General features: G+C 34.9%; 1 protein-coding gene across 5 annotated transcripts in view; it reads right to left on the minus strand.

Moving 5' to 3' along the window:
• PCDH7 (protocadherin 7) overlaps window positions 1–25,787 on the minus strand; it is a 281,533-nt gene that overhangs the window by 123,556 nt on the left and 132,190 nt on the right. The window lies entirely within an intron of this gene.

A 25,787-nucleotide genomic window follows, 5' to 3' on the forward strand; every position in this document is an offset into this window, starting at 1 on the left:
GCGGCTAATATATTAATAATTTTCTGACATTTACAACCCCAGACGTGCCAGCCAGAGTGCCGAGCCAAGCACCGGCCAGTAAAAGCCGGCATTTCGCAATTGTTACAGTGTTACCGTGTTGCCCTGGCTCCCTGCAGGCAGCACGGGGGGCGGGGAGAGAGGCGAGAGAGCTCTCTTTCCTCCTCTGCTGCAGCCCAGGGGAGGAGGGGGGGGGGGCGCCGCCATTGCCGCGGCCCCGGGAGCCGACGGGGGGGGGGGGGCGCCGCCATTACCGCGGCGCGGGGAGGACGCGGGGGGGCCGCGCCGCCATTGCCGCGGCCCGGGGAGCCGACGGGGGGGAAGCGCCGCCATTGCCGCGGCCCGGGGAGGACGCGGGGGGGCCGCGCCGTCATTGCCGCGGCCCGGGGAGCCGACGGGGGGGGCGCCGCCATTGCCGCGGCTCCGGGAGCCAACGGGAGCCCTGCGCAGCCATTGCCGCGGCCCGGGGGGGGGCGGGAAGTGCGCGCCGCCATTGCCGCAGCTCGGGGAGGAGGCGGGGTGCTTTGTCCGCACCCGCCGCCGGCGCCACGGGCGCGGGAAAGCTCCGTCCCCACCCGCCGCCGCTGCCGTAGGAGCAGGGGAAGCTCCGTCCCTGCCTGCCACCGCGGGGCAGCGCCGACCCAGGGTGACCGAGCCCAGGGGCAGCGGCGGCCGGCCCCGAGCGGCAGCACCGGGCTGGGCCACCTGGTCCCGTCAGCGGCCCCTAGCGGGCCGAGCCTGCACAGCCTTAGCTCAGCCAGTAAACCCCACCCTCCCGCGGTTCTGTTACTAATTGCACGCGGGTCCTCGCTGCGAACGACAGAGCGGCTTATATTCGTGTGCAGCTTATCTATGGACAAAAACCGAAATATTTGCCAACACCCAGAGATGCGGCTTATACTCAGTGCGGCTTGTATTCGTGAATTTACTGTAAACCTAAATAATTATTTAAAATTACAATAAATTCACGAATACAAGCCGCATGGACTATAAACCGCATCTCTGGGTGTTGGCAAATATTTCGTTCTTTGTCCATAAATAAGCCGCACCTGAGTATAAGCCGCCCTGTTGTTCGCAGCGAGGACCCGCATGCAACAAATTTGCCAAATAGTAACAGAACGGCGGCAGGGTGGGGTTTACTGGTTCGGCTCAGGCTGTGCAGGCTCAGCTTGCTCGGGGATGCCGACAGGGTCAGGTGGCCCAGCCCGGCACTGTCGCTCGGCGGGGCCGCTGGGGGCCAGCCACCGCTGCCGCTGGGCTCGGTCACCACAGCCCGGCCCTGCCCCGTGGTGGCAGGCAGGGATGGAGCCCCCCTCGCTCCCGCAGCGGCGGCGGTAGGCGGGGACGGAGCACCCTGCCTCCTCCCCAAGCCATGGCAGTGGCGGCGTGGGGTCCCCGGCGCCTCCCCGAGCCGCAGGGAGGCAGCATGGGGCCCCCCGTCTCTCCCCCGGGCTGCGGTAGAGGAGGGAAGGAGAGAGCTCTCCCTCTTTCCCCGCCCCCTGTGCTGCCTGCAGGCAGCCAGGCTCCACCCAGGGCACAACAGAGTAACAATTTGTAACAATCGCGAAATGCCAACTTTGCAGCTGCTCGGCTCGGCACTCTGGCTGGCACCTCTGAGGTTGTAAATGTCAGAAAATTATTCACCTATTAGCCGTTCCTGAGTATTAGCCGCATTTCTGGTTTGGGAGAAAAATCTTCGTCAAAATGGTGCAGCTTGTATTCGTGAAATTACTGTACCTATGGAAACATTTCATTGTGTATGTTGTTTCTACACTTGCAGATTTGGAAACAATGAAACTCAGTATCCTGATAAAGGATACTCCCTGAATTAATATTGCATACCACAGATGATCCATTCCAAAATTTTGAATAGTAAACTTTAAACAGTGAGTTGGGAGAAAGACAAAAGAAATGCAGAGTAAGATCAGTTACTGAGTCAGCAGCATGCCATAATGTGCAAGTAAACTCAAGCATTCAGTAAAAAACTCTAATTTTCCATTCAGTAACCAAAATAAAAGTATTTGCTGAAGAAATAATTAGGTAAAAAGATAAGACATACATATTTCTTTCTGATAAAACATAAATGCTGGATACATCACGTACAAGTTTCCCATTAAGCTCAACCAATGTAAATTTAGCTGGCTTTTTGTCACCAAGGGCAATGAGACCTTCAACAAGCTGCTGAGTGTAGGTCATCTAAGTTAGAGCTGCCTGGAGTCACACTGAAATAATTTTCTTGAAGGATAAAAAATCAGAAAAAACAAATCAAAATTCATATCTGACAAGTTTTGTAAAATTTTTAGAACAAGGGTTGCACTAGTACAGGCCTGTGTGCATAAATTTCTCCTCAATTTATCACAAATTATAGGGAAAATAAGAGAAAACAAAACAAAACACAGCAGCATGTAACCTAGAAACACTATGCAAACAATTTCCTTTTTTATTAATCTCTAATTCAGAAAATCACATTAATAATATAGAGTAAAGAATAGGACATTTCAATAATTGGAGACAGAAGCATGGAAAAAATTCTATCTTTATGTCTCTGTTCAAAAGAATACCAAAATTGGCTACATTTACTGATAATATGAAATGCCAAATGACTTTTAGCCTCACAACAACAGCTTAGTCACATCTGGAATGATATTCTACACTTAGAAACTTAGTCTTGACTGACTCAGTATAGGAAGTCCAAAGAAATGGTGAATCACTCTGCATCTCATCCACCTGATATTGTTACATCAAAAGTTGGGGAAAGAGAGAAATGGTTTGTTTAAAGCCACCTAAAAGTAATGGAACTAAATTGAAATTTCCATTGTTTGAACAGTTGTATTTTGGTTAAAATTTATGTTATAATGACTGTATATATTAAATAGCTAGTGGAGTATGTTAAATGAGATGACAGTTCAGTGAAGAGGTTTCTCTTGCAAACAAGGGAAATAATGGAAATAATTTCTAATCATGGAAAACGTTGACATAGTTTTATCTTCCTTTTATTTTTTTTTCCATGAAAATTCTGCTATCAGGACTACTGTCGAATTTATTCAAGTCTTTTGAAATAACCCACAGTGAATATCCAGAAAAATGAAGTTATTCAGAAGAAACATACATATGGCGGGACAATTGATGTAATTAAAATAACAACTGCGTAAAAGGGATCTAACATTGCTAGTTCTGCAACAACAGAAATTGTAATCCAATTACTAGTACGACTACAAGTTTTTGAACTGAATTTAGGGCAATTTTTAACTTAGCCCATATGTCTCACCCATGTTATTTCCTTCCGTAGTACAACCAACCGTCAAACCTAAAATAATTATTACAGAAGAGAAAGACTTTCATAGAAGTTTCAGTTTGAATCTGAGAGTGTCTGAGTAAATTAAAAATACAACTACATAGTTAGAATCTTGTTAATTCCATGAGGAGACCAGAACAGTTCAAGTTACAGGTGAAACAACAGTAACTTAATAGTCTGTTTCTTCAACATAAGCAAGAACTTTCTATCTGAATAACACTAAAAATAAAAAAGTTACAGTACTTCATAATTGGCTTACAATTTTCAGAATTCTTGCCTACTAAGACATTAAATATTTTTCAACAGGCATGCCGTGCGGTAAACATATCATTAAGACTAGAAATTTATAAGACAAAAATTTAGTGAGCACACAAATACAGAAACTTGCTCAAAAACAAATTAAGTGGATTTGGCCAGCTTGAGAACCCAAGAAAGACAAATTTATGTCTGAGACTAATTTCTGTAAATAGAAAACAAGCTGCTAATATGAAATTTTCTTGAAACATCATAATATTTTTGTATTTCAGAGCAATATTAGGATTCATTTTTAATTATATTCCTCATAGTTTAATATAAGAAAAGACAAAAGGTGTTGAGAGTTTACTTTCCATAAAAATTGGGTGTAGATAGCTAATTTGTATTCCACAGTGAAGAGTAGTTGCCCTTGTGAAAAGTACTGTATGCAATTTGTGTATCATTGTGGTCATATCCTTAGTACTGGGAGATACTAAAGGGATCTGCAGCACCTCTGCTGTCATCTCCTCCATGTTGGTAGTTCTGTTCTTTAGGTATCATAATCACCAGTGCAATTGTCCTTTTATGGACAGTTTCATGTGAGCATTTTCTTTTAATGATATGATAAAAGTAATTAAGTAGAAAGCTAATTTGTTAAACTTTCACCATGGAAATATTATTTCACAAAAATGATAAAAAATATAAAGGGCTCATTTTGATTTGGATTTTTGGCTAGGATTAATTTAAGTCATTGCTTTTCAAACTCTGATAGTTGAGCTTTCAGTTTAAACAACATATGGACACATATTTTGAAGTATTACTTCAATTATATATGTGCATATATATCTACACTAAGAAAAACTTTAAAAATCAGCATATAGCAGGATTCATTGTCCTAAACTACTTCAGATACCAAATGGGATGACTTCTGGTTAATGTTGTCATCTAAAAGCAGAAGAGTGCATATGGTGTTTGATCTGAATAGAAAGATTTTAAGCACTAAGATGACTGGGAAGTTTCTCTATTGTTCTTTAAGTTATTAAGTCTTTTCAGACATTTTCATAGAAAAAAATCCTTAATTTTCTATTCAAAGAACCTGTGCGACTAAAAATGTTCAAATATGCTGTTTGAAGGGACATGTAAATCTTTTAAACATATAAAGCCACCCTCCCTGTGTTCACCCTCCATGTATCACACATTAAAGATGAGCTAAAATTGATAAACGAAAAAAGAAACTTAAAAGTAGATTATGTAATAGAACTGTATTTCACTCCCTACTTTGAGAGGTACTTTACGGAGATATCCTCAAAGAATACAGGAAAATCAAATTCTTTTCCATTCCAGATGTAATCAACAATTTTCAACACAGGGTTTTCAATACCGTCTGGAATACTTCTGTGCATTATCCATTTAATTGGAGCATAATCTCAGAACTTACTGTCTTTTATGAAAAGCCCTTCAGTATGCCACAGAATTTTAAAAAATCTAAGTCACTCATAGAATCTGAGAATGACTTAGGTTGGAAAGAATCTTGAAAAGCATCTAGCTCCAGCACCTCTGCCATGGACAGGGACGCTTTTCACTACACTTAGTTGCTCAGAACTCCATCCAACCTGGCTTTGAGCAATTCCAGGGATGGGGCTCCAAAAATTCTCTGGGCAACCTGTGCCAGTGCCTCACCACCCTTGCAGAAAACAGGTTTTCTTCTAATATTTAATCTAAACTTACTCTTTCAATTTAAAACCATTATGCTTTCTCTTGTCACTACACACCCTTGTTTCTTCTACAAGAAAACTCCTCTACCTTTAAAAGTGTCAGTATTTTGTCAGTCTTGTTGTCCAGAATGGGTTTTTAGTATACATTTTTAAGTGTTTAGAAGCACATCTGAACTATATTTCAAGAAAGATAAAACTCCAAGTTAGTCTGACATTTATTTTTTATGAATACAACATACTGAGTTATTGAAACTTCTTATTTGAGGAACTTAAAAAAAAAGTCATGCTTTTTATGTGGAATTTTTTGATTCCTTCAAGAACCTCATCAAATCTTGCATACTAAAATTATGAGCTACTGAATGTGTTGTACTTCAGAAATCAAGACTCCTACCACCTGTGCAAGAAACCTACCTCATAGAATTACGTTTCTTTTTTATGCTATTCCCTCCAAGTTAATGAATTTTATATTCCTTTCTGCATTGTGTCACACATTCAGGTGCAGAAAGATACTTCACCCAATCCTACTACCTCCCATAAAAGAAGAAAGAAAGCTTGAGGAAGTTTCAAATAGAGTTTCTCTATTTCCTGTGTAAATACTTTAACAATCATTCAGTGAAAACATATTTCTATAGAGATAAAATATGGTCTTGGCTACTATTCTCTGCCTATTTTTTAAAAATAATGTGTTCTTCTTAAAAAAAAAAAACAAAAAACAAAAAAAACCCCAAAAAACCAAAACAAAAACCCACCAAAAAAAAAGAAAACCACCAAAATGTACTTACAATAAAGACAAAACTCAATGCCCTTGTCATCCATTTTACCCTACTAGTGTAACCATAAAAAATTGAGGCACTGTAGATATGCCAACAGCTTTACATTGACTAGTTCTGGAGAGCTCACTTAGATCATGTTTAGTGTTTTCTGGTTCCTTTGGTTGGGTTTTTTGTTGTTTTGGTTTTGTTTATATTGTTTGTTTCTTGTTTGTTTGTTTTGTGTTCCCTAGTTAATTTATTTGTTTAGGGTTACTTCACAAAACACAAAGCTCTGAGTTTGGAAGTCTACTCTTGATGGTTACCTGAAGAGAAAAATATGCAAGTAGCTCTTGTTTCTGAGTGTCCTATAAATTTTAGCTTCCATATCACTGGCCTAGTTTTTGCTACTGCTTTTCAATGTCTTTTTATTTGAGTACTTCCCATACCAAGTCTATTACAAGTAAAATTATTAATAATGCTATTTTTAGAAAGACCTGGCTGAGTATGGTACTGATCCCGCTTATCTCTTATATATGTCTTGAATATGACCATTATTTTGAAACCAAACTTGCATGATTTTTAGGGGTCTTATGCTGTCTGACTAAAATGTGACTTGCCACTATCACTTCTCACCTATTTCAGTAGGGGAGGAAACACAAAAGTGCAAGCCAGCAAAATTATTATCCTACTCATGGATGGTAGAACCCTCCAGGGAGTTTCAGGTTAATTACCAATGACTCACTGTGACAGCTGCAGCTGATGACACTCAACATTTGCTATAAACAAGAAGAACAATATTCTCCTGCAAGCCCAATGATCTGGGTGTAGGTACTGAGGGAGAGAATTGCAAAAGCTGGTACTGAAAACAAGGGTAAAGAACATAAAAGAATGATGGCTCTACTTATGTGTAGGGTTCAATCTGGTTTCCTCATAATGTAGGATTTGGCTCAGCCCCACCTATTATTGTTGATGCTGTGGTCAGGTGAATGTCCCATCTAGAAAAACAACCCAACTCAAACTCTTTAGTGGGTAGAAGCCAGGTGCAATTAGTATCTTTCCGTAAAGTCATGTGCTTTTCTCATTTAATAAACCTGCTTAGTTCTCCTAATAACTGTTTTAAATTGCTTGATTTTGGAAACTGGCAACCACAACTACAGCTTTCCTGAAACCACTTCTAGATCAAAGTGGGATTATTCACTTCTGCATGTAGTAATCTCAGTTACAAGTTGGTATCTTGCTCACCTAGTTGGTTGACTGCTGCTGTCTCACAGTCTAGATTTAAAAAAAATGTAATTTGTTAATTTACTCAATATAAACACTTTTTCTACTATATGCATTCTGACTCTATAAATGTATATCTAAATACATGCACCTACATTTGCATGTTACACAGACTCATCTGTGTTAGCAACTCAGCTAAAAAACTGCACATGTAGTACTTCATCTACAACCTTTTGAACCATTTTCTAAGATTGAATTTTAATATTAGCTGTCAAAAGAAAAACATAGAAGGAAAAAAAAAGGATGGCTTGTTCTCACATGTCATAGATACAGGGAAAGATCATTGGTTTGGTGATCACTGAACCAGGAAACCTTGAACAGCAAAATAATTTTACTTTGAAATTTGGATTATCTCATAACCCTGAGATGGAGAAAACTTAAAAGACATGAGGGAAAAAAGGAGTGAACTGACTGATATTTTTCATCTTCAAACCTGTAATTCCTTTCTATCTTACAAGAGAGCTGCAGAAATTGGCTTTCCTTTTATGGCAATGAATTCTAATTGGAACTAAACAAATACACAATATGAAATATACAATAAAATTTATGAGAGAATGGGACTGCTGAGTGGGAGACCTCCCCTAGTCCCTATAGCCTCAATTTATGAAAAAAAAAAAAAATCTCAAATAAAATATTTTGTAAAGTGTATTTGCATCTAAAACACTTTTTATTGCTGTAGTTTCCTTCAGTAAAGCTATGTAGCATGAAATAAATGTTTCGTATCTTTTGAGAATGTTCTTATTCCAACATGATTTTAAGTATGCATTATATTGAAAATAAACACTAATCATGTTAGAGTAAGTTTCATTGTTTGATGAGAAATTTTTAAAAATCTGAGGTTTAGAAATATGCTCTGAACCTGACATCTTTAACAAAGAGATCTGGAAAACATACTATTTAAATAAAATAAAAGCCCAGAAAAACAATTTAGAGCTTAGATCTGGTTTTATTTTCTTTTTATTCCTTTTGTTTTCCTTCTTACACACAACATTCTATTGTGGTGCATTAAATTTCTTGTAATTAGAATAGAATACTTGTAGTAGTAAGGGGTAGACCTACAATTATCGTCTAGTTTAACAAAAGGTTAAAACATGTTGCTCAGTGCATTATCCTAACACCTCTTGAACACTTACAGAGGCATCCATCACCTGTCTAGGAGACCTGATCCAGTGTTTGGCTACACACTCAGTAAAGAAAAACTTCCTAATGTCCAGTCTAAACCTCCCCTGGCATAGTTTTGAAACATTTCTGTGCTTGCTTTCCACTGGATCCCAGCAAGAAGAGCTCAGCATCCCCTTTCCCACTTCCCCTCCACAGGAAGCTGCAGAGAGAAATAAGTTCACCTCTCAGCCTCCTTTTCTCCTAAAAAAATTAGACTTTAGGTCATGATCCAACAAAGAAAAGAATCATGTGATCTACAAGATCTTATGTATAGCATCTTTCCATGGTAGATTTGGTTCGGACAGGTAGAAAGGAAAAGTTATCATCTCTGTGCTACTTTTCACTCTGAAGTTTATATTTTCATTTCTCCAAACCAATAGGTAAAAAAAAATTATAATTTTTTATAGATGTCTTGATTTCTTATTAGCAGTTTACATGACGTTTTACTATGAGTCAGGAAACCACCATGCAGTGATATAAATATTTCTCCTGCAACATATCCTGCTGTTTTATTTCTGTACCCCTGCAAGGCTAATAAGCTACATGATATATTATCACCATGAGGTGAGGGTAACACTCACAAGAGACCAAAGTATTTTGCTATTTATTATACTCAAAGCCAAATAATTTCCTTCACTATTAGCATAATCAATTATTGACTACAAAAATCTTTATAGAGTAGGGAAAAAAAGCTACAAAGCTACCAGATGTAGCTACAAGTTGAGAAAAAAATCCTAGTGGTTTTCCAGAGAAGAAAGAAAGATATGTTATAAATAATGGAATTTACCTTTCATTTTTTTCATATATTATTTTAAAAAAATAAAAAATATTAAAAGTAAATATACCATGTGAAGAAAGAAAGATATGTTATAAATAATGGGATTTACCTTTCATTTTTTTCATATATTATTTTAAAAAAAGAAAAAATATTAAAAGCAAATATACCATGTGAAATTAAGGCCAATGTTTATGCCATTCCTCAAAAGAGTAATCCACATTATTAGTGAAACCCTATAAGATGAAAAATAGAAAAGAAAAGTTTGGAAAGCCCTAAGTCCTCAAAAGTATTCATATTCAAGCAATCAATTAAAAAAAGTAAAAAAGTATGCTGTATTGTATTATTGCCTGAAATATGAAGGAGGAATAATTTTTTCATACATAGAATTCAGTTCTGAAAAATAGAATTATTTCAATAATCTTTGACTGGAAAAAGTTTTGGTACCTATTCTTTTTTCTGGGAGAAAAATCCAAAAAGCCCACATACTACCCTCAAAAAAGACCCACCACCCCCCTGAACCCTCCCTCCATGCCAAAAAAAACCCAAAAAAAACCCAAAAAAAAAAAAAACAAAAAAAAAAACCAGCAAAATTTTAGAATGACCTTCTAAGAATTCAGGTTTTTGTAATGAATTTTTTTGTTGGTTTTTCCTGGGTATTTTGGTTTTTTTTCAGGATATCTCTACAGAAGGATTAAAAACTACTACCTTATAAGCAAAAGAAAATCATGTAAAGTATCATTTTATATGCATAAAAATGTAGAAAAGTAGGTGAGATTTCATCTTCATGAAAATGCATCTTCATGTATTTCACCAGGGCTGTGATAAGCACTTCCATTAATAATTACATAATGATAGGTTTATGGTAAAGACGCACTGGGAGAGAAGGGTGTATGATCTTCTGGAAATAGAGCACTATGCATCACACAAAGAAAACAGACTCTTCTAATTTAGGAGAAAGATGGAATAGAAAAACTTTGAGGCGTACATGAAAGTATTTATGTGCTTGAAATAATTAAAATCCATTTTCTTTTTAAAAATTACATTAAGGTCTCATTTAATGCATTTTTTTTCTACTTTGGATCATCATTACTCTTAGCTGAACTTTGAATGAACATAGAAAGAAAGATTTTAAATGCTAGATTTATGGTGCTTTAAAATGTAGAAAGAAGTATAATTCTAGCATAAATATAAAATACCCTTTTCATTCTCATCAGCTAAACAATCTATTTTATTGTAGTTAATGGTGGACTTTTGTTTAAGTCATTCTCACATTAATGGTTATACTGGTGTCACATAATTATGTACTGCAAGATTTTTTTACTCCTTGTGGCAAATACAAAAAATTAAGTGATACACGTATGTTGGGAGGTATGCAGAGGACATAGCACCTTTGAACTTATTAAAATCCCAAACTGAAACCTAAGTCTGCTTTTCTGAAGTGCAGAGAAGCATCTTCACTTATGCACATCTTCACTAAAGGCACTGCTTTCTGCTTTCAACTCCAACATTATCAATGAATAGTCTAACACTTTATCAAAAGGCTTAAAAATATATTTTTAAAATATGTATAGTAATGGTTTAACATTGTCTTAATTACAATGCTAGCTACTTATTCATGTGTAAGAAAAAGGTACAGTAATTCCACGAGTATAAGGTGCACCGGAGTATAAGGTGCACTTCTGGGTGTTGGCAAATTTCCGAACTTTGTCCATATATAAGGCGCACTGGTGTATAAAGTGCACTTTTTTTTTTTTCAGCAAGGATCCATGTGCAACAAAGTAACAAATTAGTAACGAGATTGCGTGATCACGGGGTTTACTGGCTTGGCTCAGGGCCAGGCAGGTTCGACAACGCTCGGGGCTGCGGTGGGTTCACACTTCTGGGTTGGCAAATTTCCCAGCTTTGTCCATATATAAGGCACTACGGACTACAAAGCACACTTCTGGGATCGGACCAAAATTTTAGTCAAAAGGGTGTGCCGTATACGCGTGAAATTACTGTAATTATTCCTTAAGCTTTAAGCATATTAAAACATTCTTCAAAATGACCTTCACTGTATTGCTAGCAGTAGTACTCCTACACATTAGACTAAAGGTAAGCAATGGCTCAATAGATTGTTTTTACCCAAGCACCTAAATTACAGACACTTCTCCAAATTCTGGAAACTGCTCCATTGCATGAAATTTCAGTCAAACTTAAGAAAAGAAAGGCCTTTCAGAAATGTTGCTGCAGTAGTGGGAGCTTTGTAAACTTCTTCCTTTTTGCTCCAGATACCAGATGTAGTTGTTAAGAACAAATGACTTCTTGGTTGGGGGTGGAAAGACCAGCAAGGCTTGAAAAGGGTCAGAGCAATTCTGTTGGAGTTAAGCATTGCCAATTGATTTTTTAAATCAATTCTCTCAACTCTGAGGAAAAGTATTTACTTAGAAAAATGAATGTATTGGTCCATCTCAAACCTCTATATCTCCTTTTTCTTCACTTATTAATATTTTTCTCCCTTTGTTGACAAATTATGTACTTGCAAATCCCCATGAATATAGAGAGATTTTTCAGAAGATGAGAATAGTTGCAGTAAAAGTTGCACTTAATCAAATTAAAACTTGGAAGTAATTTGAAACTGGCAATTATCAGTAGCATTCCCTTTAGCATTCCCTCAATGACCTTTACAAGAATTTCCCATTCATTTTATGAAATGTATTTTACGTGTTTCATAAATAATTTTTCATTTTTTCATAGTGGCTGTGGCAGAGCTGAAAGCAGAACCTGGACTCTCCAACTCTCAATATCTATTTCCAGTCATGCTGTGAAATGAATTCTTAAGTTGGATTCAGAAGTGGAAACAACATATTTCTTACTGATGCAGAACTATGCAACTGCTTCTCCAGCAAGGATTTTTATTTGGCTACCTGAGTTGCTGATTAATCACTGAATTTGAAAATAAGTGCCATTTTATTTACTTGTAAATAGTTGTCCAACCTTTCATTTTTTAAAAAAATTTATCATTTGGACCTATTATTTCAGAAGCATTTCTGGTTTTGTTTTCTCATTTACCAAAGGAAGGGTCTTTGCAAGACAGACCTACTAAAGTGATAAAAATAATAGTTCTCTCCAGTTAGCTGCAGTAGCAAATGCAAAGATTTCAATGGCTGTTCAAGTTTAGATTTCAGCGAAATACACTAAAACTTTCACAAAAAGTCTTACCTACTAAAAAATTGAGGAAAATCTAAATAAATAGTTCTTTATGTGTTTTATTTAGAAATAATTTTATAAGTATCTTAGGGAGTAGAGGCTTGAAAGCCATATATATTTGTATATTTTGCCAGATGTTTCATGTCACAAAACATCTCAACTCTCATTAAGGTCAGCAGCATTTAATACAATGCTGAAAGAGAAAATGTCACATTATTTTTTAACTGACTGAATACATAAATACGACTGAATTAAAAAAAATATAAGGACCCTTTTTCAATAGAAATTTGACATTATTTCATAGTAAAAAATACAATTATAATAATCTTTATTAATAATTTCAACTTTTTACATGTTTTTTTTTCTCTGCTTCCCAGGGAAGTGTCTTGTTGCACACACAGAAGCTTCAGCTTGTTCAACTTCATTATCTTTCTAAAGTCACATCTATGAAAGTTATGACAAAATTAAACACGAAGATCCAGCCTTCAGGGATTGTGAATGAAGCACAGAAATATGGAAAAGAGCTATGGAAATAAGTGAAGTTAAATAAAAACTATCAGAAATATGTATATGTTTATATTTTGCTTTGAGGTCAATCTGTCTTATAGAGCCTTTCAATTAATTCTGACAGTAATATTCTGTTATATATGTGAGCATCTTGAGACTTGTAGCATTTAGACAATGTGTTGAAACATATAGTATTTGATCCAAAATGTCTGTAATCCAATAAGCATAAAATATAATAGGTTTAGATATTTGCTACAATTCTACACCCCTACTGATAGCATTAGTTACAATCTTGTCATTTGAAACTCATAAATAATGGTTTGTCTGGTTGAGCAGATACTACTTGCAATGTTTTCATGACATCTCAGTAAAAAATGCCAGTTAAGTGAAAAGAATTTGCAAAATATTGGGCCTTAAGGATGGAATTATATATAGCTGTTTATAATGGTTGTAAATCCCTTCTTTATGCAGTTATAGTACTGTGAATGAAGTTTTAATCTATTTTGTTATAGCAGTATCTCAGAAATACTGTATACTCAAATATTTTATACCTTTGTGGAGCATAGCTCCTCTGGAAAAAGAAGCACTGATTGTAGTTTTATGCTAAAGAAATTTCAGTCCTGTGTGAGATGTGGAAAGGCAAGAGTAACTCAGATTTAGACTGTCTAAATGATTTTATTGTTTAATTGTTGTAAATTGATAGTCCATTTGCAATTATTAGTAAAAAAATATTGATTCAAGAAAGTCCCACGAAGTCCTCTCAGTGCTCAAGGCATTTTGAGATTTTGACATCAAATTATGAGGCATAACACAAAGACTCTTACTTCCAATATTTTGTCAGTAAACATAGGAAAAAAAACAACAAACACTTTTAAAGGCATTTTCAAAGGAATTTCTTAATGTTCAATTGCTCTTTCAAGACCTGTTTGGAAACTGTATTGCACAGACTTATGTGAATATATATGTGAATTTTTACAATTGAAAATTATGGGATTATTTTTTGAAGATGTAATCAAGGAACTGGGAAACATAGCAAGAGAATTTCAGGAAATATTTGTGAGAGAAAATAGTGTATCAATACGGTAAAATTTTGGAAAAAACCTTTTTTTTTCAGTGGGAGATCAGAGTTGGTTGAAAATCTAGAGAGTAGGAAATTTATTTTTGTTTGTTTAATTCTGTTTTCCATCTTTACTTGACAAAGAACAACTAATGTTATTTTCAGGTAATAGAGAACAAGCACTCCTGAATTCCAATACTGTAAAGTACAGTTACTTTCCAGGAGACAACAGTAAGCATTTCACATTGTAGTATTACTAAAACACCTCTTTACATTGAGGTGATTTGAACTTGTTCATGTAAGAACATTTAAATTAGAATAATATAAATGCTAAGAAATATAGGAATCAATTCTGCTTAGAAACTCAGGCCATGACTAGTGTCCTTTACTACACTTATGTGTGAAAGTGTTTTAATCCACTGCTGAAGTTCAGCCCTATGTAGATTTCCTTTTCCACATAAACTTAATGCTGAAAGGAAGTGCCAGGTTGTGAGTAGACAGAACAGTCTGTCCGTGACACAAAGCCAGCCCAAAGAGTAGCACTTGGCAGCCACTGCTATTCAAAGACTAATGGACTTTGTATCAGATCCTTTTACCTTAGTTGTTCTTTGCTCTCCTCTTTTCTGAACTGACAGTCTCAACGGGATGCTAGTTAATGCTTGTGGGGGCATGAGCATCTCTCCAGTAGGCAATATTCTCAAAGTGCTAACTCATTTTATACAAGCCAGTTAACTGTCACCTGAGAGTAATGACTTTCTATCACTACTGAACTGAACTTGATTCAATTCTTTTACTATTTATCTTCACAATAATAAACAAATTTGTCTTGTCAGTACAGTTTGTTTGCTTAGGCCCTTCTGAAATAGAACATTTTAAATGTCTGTTTCATGTGACAGAAAATACAACAGTACTAGACAGAGAGGTGGTAGAGAGAATATTTTATTTTTATAAGTTTCTTAAGTTCCTCAATTAAACTAACATGCTTGATAACATTTATCAAGAAACTTCAAGATAACATCTTTATGTTTTGGAAAACTTTTTCCACTTTAAATTCATAGCATAAACAACAGCATGTGGGACTCTACCTGCTAAAAGCTAAAGGCAATTGTTTCCTTGTGAAGAGAAAAGCAGGAGAAAAATATTCACTTATCTAAACCTTTGGGGGCATCTTGGGTTTTTCTGCATTTTCCCATTACTATCTGAGATTAGATCTGACTGTCTGAAGTTTCCATATCTATGCTCCTGGCAAGTGAGCTATGCCTCTAAGCAACATCCTTTGCCAGGAACGGTGCACTGTGGCAGTATAGAGCCTGTCCTCTGTATTGCCATTTATAAAATCTAGGATGTATTCCTGTTTTACTCTCACAACTATTTTGTTTCATCATTCTCTGTGAGCCAGCTTCTTATGTCACTGTTATTTCCCCAAGTTTAATTCTACAGATATGACCATTTCCATTACAGGAGATTAAAAACGGGTGGGAAAAATCAATTCTATTCATGCCCTTACACACTACTGTTGAGTCCTTCATATTGAATAAAAAAGCCATAAAGACATTTTGGTGTTGCTTAAATTTGATTTTTTCCTATCATCCTTTACACTTCATCCTTGCTGTCATCCAAATGGAGTATAATGGGTACTTTATAGTACTTTAGAATTGCCTCCAAGAAAACACAAAGGTAATATGGTGTCAAAATTGTTAAGTCCTGGTTTTCTTACAGCTTTTCCCAGGCCAATGTTAATTGTTAAAATATGAGAGGGCTATCTGGAGAATGCTAAGAGTGGAACCAAAGTCCACGCTGTTTCTCTCCTCTGCTGCTTCACTGTAGCCTGTACACCACAAAAATGGTTTCAGGAGGATGTGACTCACCCAGGCAGATTCCATGACTCTTGAGTCATACTGTGCAGCTTCCTTGCATATTGTCAAATGGATCACTCACCATTTTTTTAGTTTTCCAGGATTGTTTAAATTTTTCTTACATGCTTTATGTGTCATTACAAAATTTCTTTCATCATGCTATTGCAAGCTTTCATTAAGCATGAAAACATTTTGCACATGTAATTAAGCAGACGGTCTCATTTTAACTACCTTTACCCACCCCTTTTTTACCAAAAATAATTTAAGTAAGTGAATAATGAAACTGCATTAAATACAGTATGTTAATCATGTTGTGGAATATTGACTCAGACATCCTCAAACACAACTAAAATACTTAGAGTTCTTGTATTTTAAAAATCAGCATATGTAATAATGATACTCATGGTTACTCTTCTTTTGTCCATTTAACCCCCTTAGCCCTAAAAACCACCAGAAACCTAGAAGATAAACAAAGTTAACTATGTTATTACTCTCTCACACACTTGAATAATGGCTGTGTATGAGATAGCTAGAACAAGTACATTTCCACAGCTGTCAAATCTACTGATATATTACAATAATCCCCATATTATTATTGCAATACATAGCAGAATATGAAAAGAATGTTGGCATAAATTTTCTAATTCAGTAGCAGGGAATGACGGTCACTGTTAATAGAATAAGACATTGACAGATATTAATAAAATAGCATACCATGCATATATAATTTTATCTCTCAAATACTTTGTTAAAGAAAACTAACATGTTTCTATTCTCTACTCAGAGAATAGAAGTTTCTGTTATTCGTTAACAACAATAGGAGGTAAAATTGCATAAACTCTCTCTGCCTTCTCTTCATAATAAAAGTTTGCAGTGTCATATTCCACTAATAATGTTACCTTAAAATTTCATGATGATGTGAATATCATTGCACTGCCTCAAAAAGGGTCAGATTTTCTCCTTCAAAGAAAATATGAATTAATCTGAGCAGAACAACTACATAAGAAAACCACTGACTGTGCAGCTGAAATAATTTAAAGACATTAGGACAGCAGGACACAAATACCACACACTTCTTGAATTCATGAGATTTAATTTTAAAAGCCTTTTCCCAGAATTCTCTCTATGGACACTTCTGGCCTTTATAACACTATTACAGTTTCAGGAAAAGACAGAAAAATCCTTGAATCAAGAAAAATCTGCCACGAAACCATAGAGGGAGAAAACTAATACTTTGGAACAAGACATAGTCTTATGCCTTGTTTACCTGTGTTTTTAGATACGATATACTTCGATTTTTCTTCCTTTTCTGATGAAATAATGCAGATTGCTCAGTAAAAGAACAAGTACCCCTGCAGGGATCTTCAGGGTTGATTTGTTCCTTAGATATAGCTAAAAACCAGGTTAGAACAAGCAAGGTGGGGAAGCCTGTATAGGCACATTTGATAGCAAGAGAGCACGCAATAATCAATATAAATTAATTATCAATACTGTTTTCCTTCACTGCCTTTACATTTTACTTTTCCTATTATCCAAATGGAAGATTACATTTATGTCTTAATTTCATATTTTACATGTAAGAAAAAAGTACAGATTTGAATACTTCACCAAAACAATATTTTTAAAATTAATTTATTGAGAGATGCCTTCATCCTTTCTTAAAAGTTGCATAAGAATGCATAAGTTCTTTTAAACATGAATGGCAAGTTATCTACAATTAAAAATTTGGAATTAATATTGACAGAATTTATTATTCTAATTTACAGGAAAAAAACAAAAAAAAGCATCTTATAAAATACTGATTACTAAAATACATTTTCTTACATAATAAATGCTGACTTTTCTTTTGCTTTATCTATGCACAAAAATTGTTTTGGAGCACTGTGTTGGTTGTGAGGGTTTTTTATTGTTGTTCCTTGCCCAAAACAAGTAAAGAAGCCCTGAAATATTAAATTACTGCACTAATAAATTTAAGGAATTTATTAAAAAATTCTGCTGTATGCCTTGTTCTAGCATATTCCATGACGGTTTCTTTACTCATTCAAGACATTTGATTTGGCATTCACATCAAATGCTGTGTTGCTGTCAAAGCAAAAAAAAATGCAATATAGGTAATACAATAGCAATGTTCAGAAATACTTAAATGTCTGAATTCATATTATGCTTGTGTTTAAATCTTCTTGTCATCATAGAAACTGTTCCACTTATCTGAAAATCAGTTATAAAACATAAATAGAAAATAGAACTTTCAGAACTACAGATGACACATATCATACTGGAGCTTCTAATTCCTTTGAATACCTTTCTGTAGATTTTGGCTTACTAAGCTTACATTGATATTTGGTAAAATAGATAAGAGATACACACACTTCCCTTTGGTCTTTGGGGTTTAAACCTTTTTAAACACTAACTGAATAAAGGACTTCTTATACAACAGCAAATTTCAGTATGGGTTCAAATCAATACATCCTCTTTAAAAGTTCCTATGTACTTTTGCTTTGTTAGGAAGGCTAGGAATTTTATTTTTCCTTTGTCCAATCCAAGACTAATGGGACACACAATCACTTTGAAAACCCTCGTTGGGAAAAGGAGATATTAATAGTTGCATGCAATGGAATCTGGACAAATTTGAATATGTAAATCCATAAAGACTACTAAATACACATTTTATGTGGCTCAGCCCAACTATTGATGTATAGAATACTACTTGGAAAACAAACCAGTTTATTTGTCCTGCTGTCCTTTTCCTGACCACCTTATTTTGGTCAAATGATCTTTGTTCTGACTCTATGCATTACCTAGATTTCCCACATATAGAGGAAAACATATTTTTCACTAAAATTAAGATGAAATACCCCTTGTTTTGGATCTTCATTATATTTGAAGATTTGAAGTGGTAGAAATATCTAATGTTGTCCAGGAAACTGAAGAATCTGTCATTAAATAAAGCCAACTGGGAAATACAGTATGTTGAAAGGACTCATTGGAACGGAGGAAAAATAAATTTCCGTTGAATCTTAGCATTAGATTTTTTTCAGGAAAGAGCCTGCCTTGGATGCAAAGGTTGCTAAATATTCCATTCATAGAACAGATGTCTGTTCTTCCTTGAGTCTGTAAATTTTGGAATGCATTTTGCCTTCCATCTACATTGAGGACTGCGACAGTATCAAAGGGAGTTCTGCAATCTGCATCAGTGGGAGGCTGCCTGAGCTAGCAGCTGGCACGGAAGACTTGGACAAAAGCCTAACTTCACTAAGTCAGTTGCAAAACCTTCATCAAACTGGAAGTGATGTTGAAATCATTACTTTCTGAGGGGCACACAATTTTTGGATCAATTCACAGCGTGACAGTGGACATACTGCTTTACTTTCTGATCATTTAGTTCTCCACTTGTCAGTTTAGTATTTTCCTTCATATCCACCTCAGTGAATTGATTTGAAATTCATAGATGAGGCAGGTTATATAACTGCAACTGTTTAGATCTCATGAGTATTTGCAGTGAGAACTGACTCACTGAGATGTGTACGAGTGTGCACACCCACATGCGCATACAAACACGTCCCTCATTTGCTTAATCCTAACAGATATAACTGCAGGTATGGTTCTTTAAAATCCAAAGTGTTCCTCCACTTTCAAATTATTGGCTAAAAACTGATGGAATGTGAACATGGAGTTCCTTTTTTAAAGGGTAATAAAATAAATCAAAGTTTTAGTATATGACATTTCAAGTTATCTGGTATCAATTAGTTATTTTTTAACAGTTAAAAATAACAGTTAATAATAACAATGGACAGTTATTGCTGTGTATTTTCTTTTTAAGAGCAGAATACTGAAATCAGGAGTGGAGGAAGAAATCCTATATATGTGATTTTTCAGAAAAGAGGCATGTGCTATTCACTCTGCAGGACAAAAAGAGCTAGAACAAATACAATGGGAATGCAACAGAGAACAGAAAGAGACATACAATTCTAATCAGAAAATCAGAAAAATGCTGAATAATTTGTTTTGCTACCAGTGTGTGGGGGTGAATTTCCAATATAGAAATATGCGTTCCTTCTTTGATTCCAAGCATATGTTCTCTGAGCAGTTCAAACCCTGATCAAGCAGAAAACCATTCACAGCAAGCTCAGGTACATTTTTTTAATAGAACATAGAAGCTGTTGATATTTGTCTGGACAGTCAAGGAAAATAGAGGAATTATAAAACATGCTATTCTATTGACTTCAATGAGGGCTGTTTCTGATGATATTTGGTGTGTATTTGGGGCTTTACTTTGTACTGTGCATTTGAAATACAATGTAAACATATAGTTGCAGTTAATATACAATAAACCTTAGTACAATGACATACAATGGACAATCTAAAATAATTTATCAACTTTGTATGGTAAATTATTGACTTACTAAAGTAAATATATGTGTAAAAATATATATCAGCACTTGGAATTTAACACAAAGTATATTTCCCTCGTTTCTATTACAAATATATATATAATGCTTCAAAATACAAGTCATTCTTAAAGAACAGGCACAATATAGTTTTGAAATTTAAAGTATAAATGTGCATATAGGTTATCAAACTTATTCCTCTGTTGAAAAAATTCATAGACATATGGGGTAAGGTCATCTAAAGGAACACAGTAAAAGACTAGAAAGGAAAACAAATCAAGGAGAAAAGCAGCCAATGTTCTTCTCAGCCAAGTTCCCTGCCTTACATAAGACTGCACTAGTGTATCAGGGATTCCTGTACAGTTTGTCTTCTGTCTTACAAGCTGGGATTTTTTTCTTTTTCTCTTGAAAAATGTCTTTTCACAGATCTTATCAGAATGCTGCATTCTTAAAAAAAAACCTGGTTCAAGATATAATTCATCACTGAATATGTATATGCTCCAAAACATTACCCCAGTATGTTGCTAGTTTTACAGAATTCAAAATTCATCATGAGTTTAATTATAGGTTAAGATTCATCAGAAACAAGGGTAAGAATTCTTATGTATTTGTATTACACAATAATTTTTGCAGCACTTTTTTGTATTGTGAGTCCATGCTTCAGAATGATATTTAAGAAAAAGTAGATGTAGCAGTCATGATAGAATAAACAGAAACAAAAAAAAAAAAAAAAAAAAAAAAGAGTTATTACTCTGTAATCAGTGTACTGAAATTTTTTACTGAGTCAGCCTCTCAGATGGACTGCTTACTACTTACATCAACATTTTCAGGATGTAATTTTAAAGCAAAATTATTCTCATGCAGTTTTAGGACCTGAATTCCAGAGGAAAGAACATTTGAAAATGATGTTAATGGCAAAAATGCAGTCATTTTCTGAAATAAGTCAATGAGTGTCTGTTTGCCCTTATACAATAAGGACAGTTAAGTCTTCAAGAACATTAAGCTGTGTTATTTGCGCTACAAAAAGCAGAAGGAAAATAGACTCTGTAAACATGGGGTCTCTAAATTAATAGATTCTTTTCTTTCCACTTTGGTCCAGAGAACAGATTAAAAATATATTTCACAAGTAAACATAAGAAAATGCTTTTATAGCTAAGATTATTTAGATTTATTAATTGCCAAAATTTACTTAGTATTTTCAAGTTATCATTTCATACATTATGAACCCCTTCTCTATACTGATGGTGGAACTTGCAGTCTAAATCTGAAATTGTCATTGAAAACGGAGTATATTATCAGACTGTATGAACCAAGGTAATGCACTTCTCTTCCCTGGCTTTTATTTCTTCATGTGTCAGTCAGACAGTAATTTATCTACTGATTTCTTTGTGAGAGTCAAGTAACTGAATCACAAAAATTCTGAGCTCCTTTTTAAGCTCTGCTCCTTACTTTATCTGTGACTTCAGACATGTCACTTAATCTTTCTTTACTTCATTTCCCCCTGCAAAAATGGAAGCTGTAAACCATTCCTTTATTTTCCTTCTTTCACGGAGATGACTGCTCTTCTCCAACCCTATTTGATGTTGAAACATGGGCTAACTTAAAATTCTGTGCTGCAGATCAAAGACATGTTCATGTAGAAGTACCTGAGCTAGATTTAAGGCAGATATCTCAGGTGTGGCAAGGAGTTTAATTACGACTGCATGGAAACAAATCTCCAGGGAAGATCATGCAAGCCATAACATGCAGTGCTGTAGTTTCACCGCTATAGGTCCTCTAGCTAAATTAAAGAAAAAGTAAAACTGATAAGGCCACTGCATGCATAAATAAACTGTAGGTATGCAGAAGTCAGGGGGTAGGGAGAAGGAATATAACGAAATATTTCTGAGAGTTGCAAGAAGCATGAGAGAGACCTAATAGAACCAGGTGAAGGGAAATCAAACAGAGCAATGAGAGCTCTATTTAAAAATCATATCTGTAATTAATAACATAGGAATTAGTATGAAAAGGCTGTCTTGCACATTTCTCAAATTGAGAGAATACATCTCCTTCTATCCCTACCTTGGTTAGAAGAAATAGAACCTAGGAAGATTTATAATTCAGAGGAAAGGTAAATTATAAGGAAACATAGCAATCTATATAGCTAAAAACTAAAATGGAATGATTCCATGCTCTTTTTCATAATGAAAAAAAAAAAAAAGAAAGAAATAGTCATTACAGCATTTAAATAAGAGTTAAAAAAATAAAAAACAAACCCAAAACAATTGTGGCAGCCTTCAGAGGATTTCACTGTTGAAAGACATCCTTCAGGCTAGTCATGTGGCTTGTGGTAAATTAGTGGGTTTTTGGTACTACCATTATTATTATTTAGAAAATCACATGCTGACTATTAACAGTTGGGGTCAGGAGGAGAGGTAATTCTGGAAGCTTCTGTCTCAGAGTGTTTTTAGACTTTCTTCTGAGATGCTGTGTTAGCCGTGGTCAGAACTAGAAAGCTATGACAAAAGACCAGGAAACTAATTTACCATGGTAATGTATTTGCCCTTGATATACAAATATGAATGTAATGGAAATACTCACTAGAAAATTATTGTGTAATTTACATTAAGACAGTACCATTCTAACAGCAAAATCAGTGAAGGCTGCACATATGAGCAGAATTTCCTTGTAAGGAAAGATCCAAGGGCAGGGGATAAATTAACTCAGAAGTTACTTTTGGTTCTGCAGATTTTACTAATTAACAAGATCTTTGCATACTGAATTTTCACAGTCAATCTGGTAACATTTCTTTTTTTCTTTCTTTTTTTTCTTCCTTTTATTTTTTTCTCCCACATCTGACACCACAGCTAATCAGCAGAATAAAACTTTAATCTACATCTGACAGTCATGTAGGCTGGTGGGCAATGTACATCATGTTCTAGGAAAATCAGCCCCCTTACCCTTTTTTTCCATTTTCCAGTGTTTTATTCTCAACTGAGAAAATGTAAAGAAGCTCTTAACAGCAAACAGAAAGTTGAATTCCCTATATACTCTGCCTGTGAACTGATCCTTCTTAAATTTGTCTTAACTATAAAGATTACTTGTTTTCCTTAGTCATCTAGGCTTGAAAAAAAGAGAAGGAAACATATTGGAAGGCTTTGTATACTGTGCTGAAGATCATTATTTCAAATTCTAAAATGAAAGGAAATCTAAAGCAATTAGTTATAACTACATTGTTTCACACCAACTGAATTAAATGGTAAATATTTGAAGTAAAAATTAATAACCAAGATAACTTCCAAAATGCTGTTTCCATGGAAAATCTTCATGCAGCAAAAAATCCTGATTAAAACCTAACATAGCCAAACACTGCAGATTATCAAGATTCCAATTAAATGTGACAAATGAATGCTTGACAGACTTCAATTCTATTTCTGTCAGAATGATCCATTAATACTGAAGATTACATTATCAGAATTTGAACAATGCAATAGTTAAAATACAAGTGGACTTAAGAATCATGTGGCAGAAAACTCTCACTCAAATATCAGGTATTACATACGTGAAGGAACAAAAGTGCATTCCATCCTGTTCCATCATTATTTATAGATTAATCTTAACAGAAATTTGTGGAGGTAGATGACATGCCACAGTTGAAATCTTGTCTTTAAAACGTGAAAGAAAAATCCAGAAGTTTGTAGAGTATAATTTTCACCACAATGTCATCCACCTTTTAAAGGTCTTTGTTCAAGGTTTTTATAAAGGAGGAGGAAATACTGATTCTGTGCATGCCAAACCATGCAACATTTTTTTACTGAAGTTTCTTTTTGCATTCACTATGAACTAATGTATTTATCTACCTCTATGTTTCTAGCAATTAATTTTAGAATGCTATTTTCAAAACCAAATCCAAGAAATGAATCCTACAAAATATAAAATATTTTCTAAAAAAAAGGCATCTGAAATATTATAATTATTAGAATGCAATTCCAGTTTTTGCATCAATGCAAAAATTTAAACTATTTTCTTTAACTTATGAACTAATAAGTGATCACACACTTTTCATTTTTAATTGTACTTCAGTTAGTGTGAATTTCTTTTTCATTGGCTACCAAATATGTTAAAAATGATATTCATTTGTGATTCTACAGTTTCTCCAGCATGGATCAGGCATATCTCATGTTAAAATACTTTCTGAATTTAGAAGTTGTACAAATTCTCTGCATTGCTGGGTGTCCAAGGGAATTGGCAAATATTATTATCCTAACCACAAAATCTCACTACAAAACAGACAATCAAATAATCAGCCCAATTTAGGTACAAACTCTATAAGCTTTTTTCTGACATTTTTTCCAGTAATGCCATTATCACTTTTCCCCCCTACCACATCCCCAGAAAAATGAAATGTAAACAAACATATTCATATAAACAACCAAGGAGAATATATAAATGCAAATGCTTAAACAGACATAGCCTAATATATCTTTAGATGGATAATACTGCCTTCCTTTTTAGTAAATTAATTTTTTTGCTATTGGGATATACACTTTAAGCATATATAGACTGTTGTAGCCATTTTCCAGTAATTCATACTAGATTTGGAAATATCTTACCATGAAAAATAACATAGATTTAAAGGGTTGACATATCTATCTCAGATAAGACAAAACCCCAAGAACAACTATTCGATATTTTAATCTCTGAAAAAACTAACATTTAATTAGTCAAACTAATTAATTAATTTTATTAAAAAAAATACCCCACCCTTCTAGCATGTAGCCACCTATTATAATTGATTTAGAAAACCCATTATTTCTTTGGTTATCAAAAATCTGTAAATTGACATGTATTAGTTTATTTTGTTGCTTATGGACAAATGAAAATACAATGAAGTCAGTCTCTGACTTCATAAAACTTTAGATCAAGGCCAAAAAGTAGAGAACAGTGAAATATTTGTGTTTTATAAAATACATTTCAAAATTAAGAAGTGTTTTTGTTCTTTTAATCCTGAATAGACTTAGATAGAAAGAAAAACAGAACCTAATCTGAGACTTATATTAACATTTCTTTGTTTTAATAATAGGAGAATTACTACGGTATAAATAGGTATTTAACATTTTTCCCTTCTACATAAGTGGGCTCTGAAATCTTGTAAAAGTACTGTACCAAATAAAGTGTGAAGAAAAGGAAAGTAATATTCTTCTATTCTGAATAATGAACAATGGACTTGACATTAGGTTTTATTTTGTAAACAGTCTATACAACATTTTTGGGGAAAAGAGAATTCTCTAGACTGGGGTTTTAAAATGCTATTTTCTTTTCCTGATGCTGTATATATTACATTCTGGGAAATTTCCTAAGTAGGATTTGAATCAAAAATGGAAGGAAATGAGAATACATGTCCTTTATGGTCTTTTATCTAAAATTAAAAGTATGTAATTGTATGTTCAATTATCATTTCCCAGACCTGTACTAATATTTTTTTCAATATTTTAACTGCTTCTGCAATATAGATTTTAAGTCATCTGAAAAAAAAAGTGCTGTTCTAATTAGTGGCATTATATTCCATTATTTTGT

The sequence above is a fragment of the Catharus ustulatus genome, chromosome 5, assembly GCF_009819885.2.
Source record: "Catharus ustulatus isolate bCatUst1 chromosome 5, bCatUst1.pri.v2, whole genome shotgun sequence".
NCBI lineage: Eukaryota > Metazoa > Chordata > Aves > Passeriformes > Turdidae > Catharus > Catharus ustulatus.